The 8,071-nt window shown below is 39.5% G+C and overlaps 1 pseudogene; it reads left to right on the top strand.

Moving 5' to 3' along the window:
* Nucleotides 1-1,026: 1,026 nt before the first annotated feature.
* Nucleotides 1,027-2,048, top strand: LOC118840787 (annotated as a pseudogene).
* The last annotated feature ends 6,023 nt before the right edge of the window (nt 2,049-8,071 follow it).

Consider the following 8,071-nt stretch of genomic DNA (forward strand, 5'->3'; position numbering starts at 1 on the left):
GAGATAAAATAGTATGCTTCAATCTGTATTCTGACACCATAGTTCTTTTTATGGATGTAGATAGCATAGAGTCTTTTGGAATTGTCTTAGATCATTGTATTACTGAGAAGAGCTAAGTCTATCAAAGTTGGTCATAGCATCATGTTATTATAATGTACAATGGTCTCCTGGTTCTGCTCACTTTACTCAGTTCAGCTAAGCCTTTCCAGGTTTCTCAGAAATCTGCCTGCTCATCATTTCTTATAGAACAATAGTATTCCACTACATTTGCATACCACAACATGTTCAGCCATTCCCCAATTGAAGGGCATCTGGCAATTTCCAATTCTTTGCCACCACAAAAGAGCTGCTATCAATATTTTTATATATGTTGTCCCTTTTCCTTTTTTAAAAATATTTTTTTGGAATACAGACCTAGTAGTGGTATTGCTGGATCAAAGGGTATACAATTTTATAGCCCTTTTCGCATAGTTTCAAATTGCTCTCCAGAATGGTTGGGTCAATTCACAACAATGCATCAGAGTTCCAATTTTCCCACATCTTCTCCAACATTTGTCATTTTCCTCTTTTGTCATATTAGCCAATCTGATAGGTGTGAGGTGGTAGCTCAGAGTTGTTTTAATTTGCATTTCTCTAATCAATAGTGAGTCAGAGCATTTTTTTTCATATGAGTATAGATAGCTTTAATTTTTTCATCTGAAAACTTCCTGTTCATATTCTTTGAACATTCCATTTATCAATTGGGGAATAGCTTTTATTTTTGTAAATTTGCCTCAGTTCTCTATATATTTTAGAAATGTGGCTTTTATCAGAGACACTGACTATAAAAAAAATATTTCCCAACTTTCTGCTTTTCTTCTAATCTTGATTACATTGACTTTGCTTGTGCAACCCCTTTTTAATTTAATGTAATGAAAATTATCTATTTTGCATTTCATAATGTTCTCTAATTCTCGTCTGTTCATAAATTCTTCCTTTCTCCATAGGTGTGACACGTAAACTATTCCTTGCTCTCCCAGGTTGCTTATGGTATCACCCTTGACTTCATATCTGACCTCAGGCTCTCTTCACTGCGCGTTGCCCCTTGCACTGTGTGCCGTGCTCCGCGGGCTCGCGCTCGTCCCTGCTCTGGCCCGAGCAGCCCGGCGCAGCCCCGCATGGCTCAGCGCTTTGCGGCGCAGCCAGAGGCGTGTGTCCCGCTGGTACTTCGTGGGCTGGCCTCCTCGGGGGCTGGCCTCCTCCGGGGCCGCGTGCTGCACCCACCCGTTGGACCTGCTCAAGGTCCATCTACAGACCCAGCAGAAGATAGAGATGAAGATAACTGAGATGGCGTTAAAGGTGGTGCGGTCCGATGGCTTCCTGGCCCTGTACAATGGCATCAGCGCCTCTGTCTGCCGGCAGATGACCTATTATTCCCTTACCCGATTTGCCATCTATGAGTCATTCCGAGACCCCCTGACTGCAGGAAACCAGGGGCCCATCCCTTTCTATAAGAAGGTGTTGTTGGGATCTCTTGGAGGTTTTGCTGGTGGTTTTGTGGGGACTTCCGCAGATATGGTGAATGTCAGGATGCAGAACGCAGTGAAGTTACCTGTGCACCAAAGGCAGAACTACTTCCACGCTTTAGATGGCATCACACATGTAGCCTGTGAAGAAGGCGTAACAAAACTGTTTTCTCGAGCTAAAATGACAGTATCCCGAGGGGCCCTTGTCACAGTGGGGCAGCTATCTTGCTATGACCAAGTCAAGTAGCTGGTCCTCAGCACAGAAATGATCTCAGACAACATCTTTGCCCACTTCCTGTTCAGTTTCATTGCCAGCGGGTGTGCCACTTTTCTGTGCCAACCCCTGGACGTACTTAAGACTCGTCTGATGAACTCCAAGGGAGAATATTGGGTTATCATTCACTGTGCTTTGGAGACAGCAAAACTTGGACCACTGGCCTTTTACAAAGGCTTTTTACCAGCTGGAATCTGTCTAGTCCCCCACACCATCCTCACCTTCATCTTTTTGTAACAACTTCATTATACTTTGGAGTGGATGCTTGAGCTGGGCTTGTTTTGGTGGGAGCCAGACAGGTGCTGCAAAGCTCCCAGTCTACCCAGGATTCTTCCAAAGAGACCCAGGGAGGGAGCACTTCAACACTCTCTCAGGGGCCAGTACTTTCCACATTCCTTTCTTGTTTTCCCCTTTTGTGTCACCTGTGTCCACTTTGGCTCATGAGCATGGTTGTCCCAAAGGTGTCATATCCTTACCTCCTACCCCCCAAACTTAGGGATCAAAATGATTTTTCATCCTGTCCTGACAGAAGCCTCTTAATCCTACCAGTCCCTCACACCCCATCTATGTAGCCTAATTTGCCTTAATTGTCCCCTTGGCCCCTCATCTGGGCCCTCAGAATGCTTTTTGTACTTTACCCTCTGCCTCACAGAAGGGGAGGTTCCAATATGTTTTGTAGCCAAGCTGAAAAGACCTTGAAATATGACTACTTCCCCCCACTGCTTATCCCTCCCTCCCTATCCTACCCTGAACTTCCCTTTGCTTTTATACGAGTTGGGAAAATAAATGTTTACAGGAACTCTCAAAAGAAAAAATCAGACCTCAGACATTTACTAGCTGTGTCTGCCTGGGTAAGTCACTGAACCCTGTTTGCCTTGGTTTCCTCATCTGTCAAATGAGCTGGAGATGGAAATGGTGAACCACTCCAGTTAAGTACTCATTTTTCCAGCCACTTACTTGACTTTTGAGCTCTTGGTCAAGGTATGACTCTACTTCCAGAATGTAGAGTGCTCTGTCCCAAGCTTCAGGGGTTTTGTGCTGCTGTTTTCTGAGCTACTTGTAGGCACCTGTAAATTTTCAGTTCTTCTGAGGTGGTATGATCCAAGAAGAGATGTTTATTCCTCTACTGGCCTGTGCCCTGGTCTGTGAGTGACCTCAAGCACTCTTTTCTGTTTTGGAACTGCAAGGAGGACTCCTTCTTTATAGCTGCCACACCAGTGCTCTTCCTTACCCCAGGACCACCAACAGGAACTGTCACCCAGATCTGCTAAGTTGTCTTTGGCATTTGTGGGTTGGGAAGTTTGGAAACCACCACAGCTCAGTGATTCAATACCCTGAGGTCTGCTCAGCTCAGTCTGCTGCAGTCTGTTCTCTGCTGGCATGGCCCACGCTGGGCTGTGCTCTGCTCCCAGCATGGTGCAATAGACCTTTCCCAGTGATTACCCAGGCTGTCTTGGGCTGGAGATTTGTTTCACCCTGTCGTTTTATATGTTGTGTAGCTCTAGAATTTGTTTAGAGTAATTTTTTACAAGTGTTTGGCGGGGTTTGGGCGACAACTCAAGCAAGTCCCTGCTTTTACTCTGCCATCTTGGCCCTGCCCCCAAAATAGCTTATTTTTGATGATTGTATTGCAAATTGGTTCATGTGCTATCATTTCCTAGCAACTGGAGGCATATGCTGCTATTTCACTGTTTCAACAAATCATTTCTTCCACCCTGGTCTCATTTAAGCTCTCTTTGCAACTTTCTATGGGCTCTGACAATTCTACAAAGCTCAATTCTAGGTAACTTAATTTATATGATTTGCCTTAGGATCTCAGAGGTGGAAAGAACACTGGACTTGAAGGAAAAAGAACAATTTGGGATATTGAGGGAGATATAAAGTTTACCTAACATGATCACTGCCCTTATGTAGTGGATGATCTAATGTGTGTGTGTATGTGTTTTTGTGTGTGTATGTGTTGTGTGTTTTTTTGGGGGGTATAGTGTACAACCACAGATATCTTTTATTCAGAATATCAAGATATGTACATTAAAGAGCCACAGACCTATATTTTAGATTGTACCCTATAATATAATTAGATTATATTTAGATTATACCTCTCAGGCCTTACTGGAGTAATTTAATTTCTCTGAACTTCAGTTTCCTCATCTTTAAAATGGATTTATTGAAACTTGCATTATAGAAATCAATTGAGATATAATTTATAAGTAGAATAGAAGGATAAGGGTCAAGGATTGTCAGTCAGTCTATAAACATTTATTAAGTGACTATTATGTGCCAATCATTATACTAATTTCTACAGATACAAGAAGTGACAAAATAGCCTCTGACCTCAAGGAACTCATACTCTAATGGATGGAGACAATAAGCAAACCAATATGAACGAACAAGATATATACAGGAAAATAGGCAATTATTAAAAGAAGGCACTAGAATTAAGAGGAGTTGGCAAAAGTTTTCTATAGAAGATGAGATTTTAGTTGAGGCTTAAAGGAAGCCAGGGAAAGAAGTAGACAGTGATGATATGGGAGAGCATTCAAAGCCTGGGGCACAGAAAACAAAAATACCTGAAGCTGAGAGATAGAGGGTCTTATTCATGGAACTACAAGGAGGTCAATATCACTGGACTCTCAAAGTATTATTTGCTGATTCAAATAGTATGTGGCAAAAAATAAGGTGTAAGAAGACTTGAAAGTTAAGAACAAGCTAGGCTGTGAAGAACATTAAACGTTAGTGGGTTTTATATTTAATATTTGAGGCAATAGGAAACCATTGGAGTTTATTGGGGGATTGGAGTGGCATGGTCACACCTACATTTTAGAAAAATCACTTTGATGGCTGGATGGAGGGTAAATTAAAGTGGGGAGAAATCTGAGTTAGCAATCATCCAAGTATCAGCTGATGATGGCCTTCATCAGTGTTGTGATAGTATCAGAGAAGAAAAGAGGACCCATCTGGGAGATCTTGCAAGGTGACTTTGTCAGTGAATTGGAATTAGGGGTGACAACTAGATTGCAAGCCTGAATGAGTTGGGAGGATGATGCTGCCTTTGACACAGTAAAAGAGATGTTAGGATGGGAAGGAAAGTTGAGGAAGAAAGATAATGAGTTCAGTTTTGGACATGTTAAGTTTAGTAAGTCCACTGGACATCCAGTTCAAGATGTCTTAAGGGTAATGCAAATGTGAGATTGGAGGTCAGTAGAGAAATAAAGGCAGGATAGGTAGATTTGAGAATCATCAATATAGAAGTGGTAATTGAATCCATGGGAGCTGATGAGGTCACCAAGTGAAATAGTATAGAGGGAGAAGAGAAGAAGATTATGGCCAGAACCTTGTGGGAAACCTATGGTTAGAGGGTGTGATCTGGATGAAGAGATACAAAGGAGACAGAGAAGGAGCAGTCTGATAAGTAGGAGGAGAACTAGGAGAGTGGTGTTCCATAAACCTCGGGAGAAGAGAGTATCAAGATGAAGAGAACAATCAACAGTATTAAAGGCTTAGAGAGGTTAAGAAGAATACATTGAGAAAAGGCTAATCAATTTGTCAATTAGAAGACTGATAATTTTGGAGAGTGGTTTCAAAGGAAATCATCTTAGTCATCATTTCTTATAGAATAATAGTATCCAATCACAATCATATACTACAACATGTTCAGCCATTCCCCAATTGATGGGAATACCTCAATATCCAATTCTTTGCCACCATGAAAAGAGCTTCTATCAGTACTTTTGTACATATGGTTCCTTTTTCTTTGATATCTTTGGGGGTACAGACCTAGTAGTGGTGTTACTGGGTCAAAGGGTATGCACAGTTTTATAGTCATTTGGCCATAGTTCCTAATGACTCTTCAGAATTATTGGGTCAGTTTGCAACTCTACCAACAATGCATTACTGTCCCGATTTTTTCACATCCCTTCCAACATTTGTCATTTCCTTTTTCTGTCATACTATCCAATCTGATAGGTGTGAGGTGGTACCTCAGAGTTGTTTTAATTTGCATTTCTCAAATAAATAGTGATTCAGAGCATTTTTAAATAATTTCTTCTCCCAAAAACTACTTGTTCATAACCTTTGATCATTTATCAGTTGGAGAACAACTCACATTCGTATAAATTTGGCTCAGTTTTCTATATATTTGAGAGGTGAGACCTTTGTCAGAGAAACTTGCTTTAAATTTTTCCCAGTTTTCTGCTTTCCTTCCAATCTTGGCTGCATTGGTTTGGTTTATGCAAATTTTTTTCAATTTAATGTACTCAAAATTATTCATTTTATGTCCTATTATGTTTTTTGCCTTGTTGGTCATAAATACTCCCCTTATCCATAAATCTGATGGGTTAAATGTCCCATGCTCCCCTAATTTGCTTATATCACCCTTTTCATCTAAATCATGTGCCCATTTTGACCTTATCTGCGAATTTGATGTGAGATATCAGTCTGTACCTAGTTTCTCCCAATCTCCTTTCCAGTGTTCCCAACAATTTTTGTCAAAGAGTGAGTTCTTGTCCCAAAAGCTTGTACCTTTAGGTTTATCAAACATTAGATTACCATGGTTATTTTCTACTATGTACTGCATACCTAATCTATTCCATTGATCCCCTACTCTATTTCTTAGTCAGCGCCAGATTATTTTCATGATTACTATTTTGTAATACAATTTAAGATCTAGTACTGCTAGGCCACAATCCTTCACATTTTTTTTCATTGATTCCCTTGATTTTCTTGAACTTTTTTCTTCCAGCTAAATTTGGTTGTTATTTTTTCTTGGTCTATAAAATAATTTTTGGTACTTTAGTTCATATAAGTTAATTAATTTCTCTTTTTATCTCTTCCTGGGGATTTCATTGGTAATATATATATGTATATGTATATATATATGTATATGTATATATATGTATATGTATATATATGTATATGTATATATATGTATATGTATATATATGTGTATATATATATATATATATATATATATATATATATATATAAATGATGGTAATTTACATGGGTTTATTTTATATCCTGCAAATTTGCTGAAGTTGTTAATTATTTCAACTAGTTTTTAATTGATTTTCTAGGATTCTCTAGGCATAGCAGCATCTACCTCATCCTCAAAAAACCCTCACTTCCATCTCCTCTAATTATCATCCCATATCTCTTCTGTCCCTTGTGGCTAAACTTTGAAGAGGCCTTTGAAGAGGTAACAATAGTTACCTCTAATTTTTTTCACTTCTTGATCACTTACAATCCAGCTTCCAACCTTTTGCCAACTCCTCTTAATTCTAGTGCCTTCTTTTAATAATTGCCTATTTTCCTGTATATATCTTGTTTGTTCATATTGGTTTGCTTATTGTCTCCATCCGTTAGAGTATGAGTTCCTTGAGGTCAGAGGCTATTTTGTCACTTCTTGTATCTGTAGAAATTAGTATAATGATTGGCACAAAGATATCTGCACAGCCCAACTATCTGTCATAGGATTGTGGCTGAACATTTGGATGAATTGAAGTTACCTGGTGTACAGCTTACCCACTACGTAGGTGATATTTTGATACAGGGAAAAAATGTAAAAGAAGTGGAGAAGAGTTTGATACTTTTAATTGAGTATATGAAAAGCAAGGGATGGGAAATTAACCCTGCAAAGATTCAAGGGCCAACTGAAATTGTAAAGTTTTTGGGTATACAGTGGAATAAAGGACTGTGAGAAATTCTCTCACAAGCTCAGCAAAAGATTCAGTATGTTCCTATCCCAACCAACAAGAAGGAAGCCCAAAAGTTCATAGGACTGTTTGGAAATTGGAGGCACCACATTCCATATCTTGGACAGATTTAGAAACCCTTTTTTAAAGTTACCAGGAAAAAATATGAATTTGATTGGGGACTTGATCAGAGTAAAGCTTTTGAAGAAGCTAAAGCTGCTATACAATTGGCTCTGGATTTATGGCCTATGCAAAGCAGACTGGTGGAATTACAAGTGACTGTACAAGATGACTGTGAATTGGAGTTTATGGTGGAAACAACAAAGCCGAAATATACCCTTAGGATTTTGGTTGAGGAAACTACCTTCATCTGGATTACAATATACACTTTTTGAAAAGCAATTGTTAGCTGCATATGGGGCTTTGGTAGAGACTGAACAACTGACTCTGGGCCATGAAGTAGTGTTAAGGCCTGGAATCCTGATTATGACTTGGGTAATGAGTACCCCAGCATCTCATAGAATTGGACATGTGCAAGAGGCTAGCATAATTAAATGGAAATGGTATATTCAGAATAGATCAAAAACAGGCAAGAGTGG

This window comes from Trichosurus vulpecula, chromosome 1 (assembly GCF_011100635.1).
Source record: "Trichosurus vulpecula isolate mTriVul1 chromosome 1, mTriVul1.pri, whole genome shotgun sequence".
Lineage (NCBI taxonomy): Eukaryota > Metazoa > Chordata > Mammalia > Diprotodontia > Phalangeridae > Trichosurus > Trichosurus vulpecula.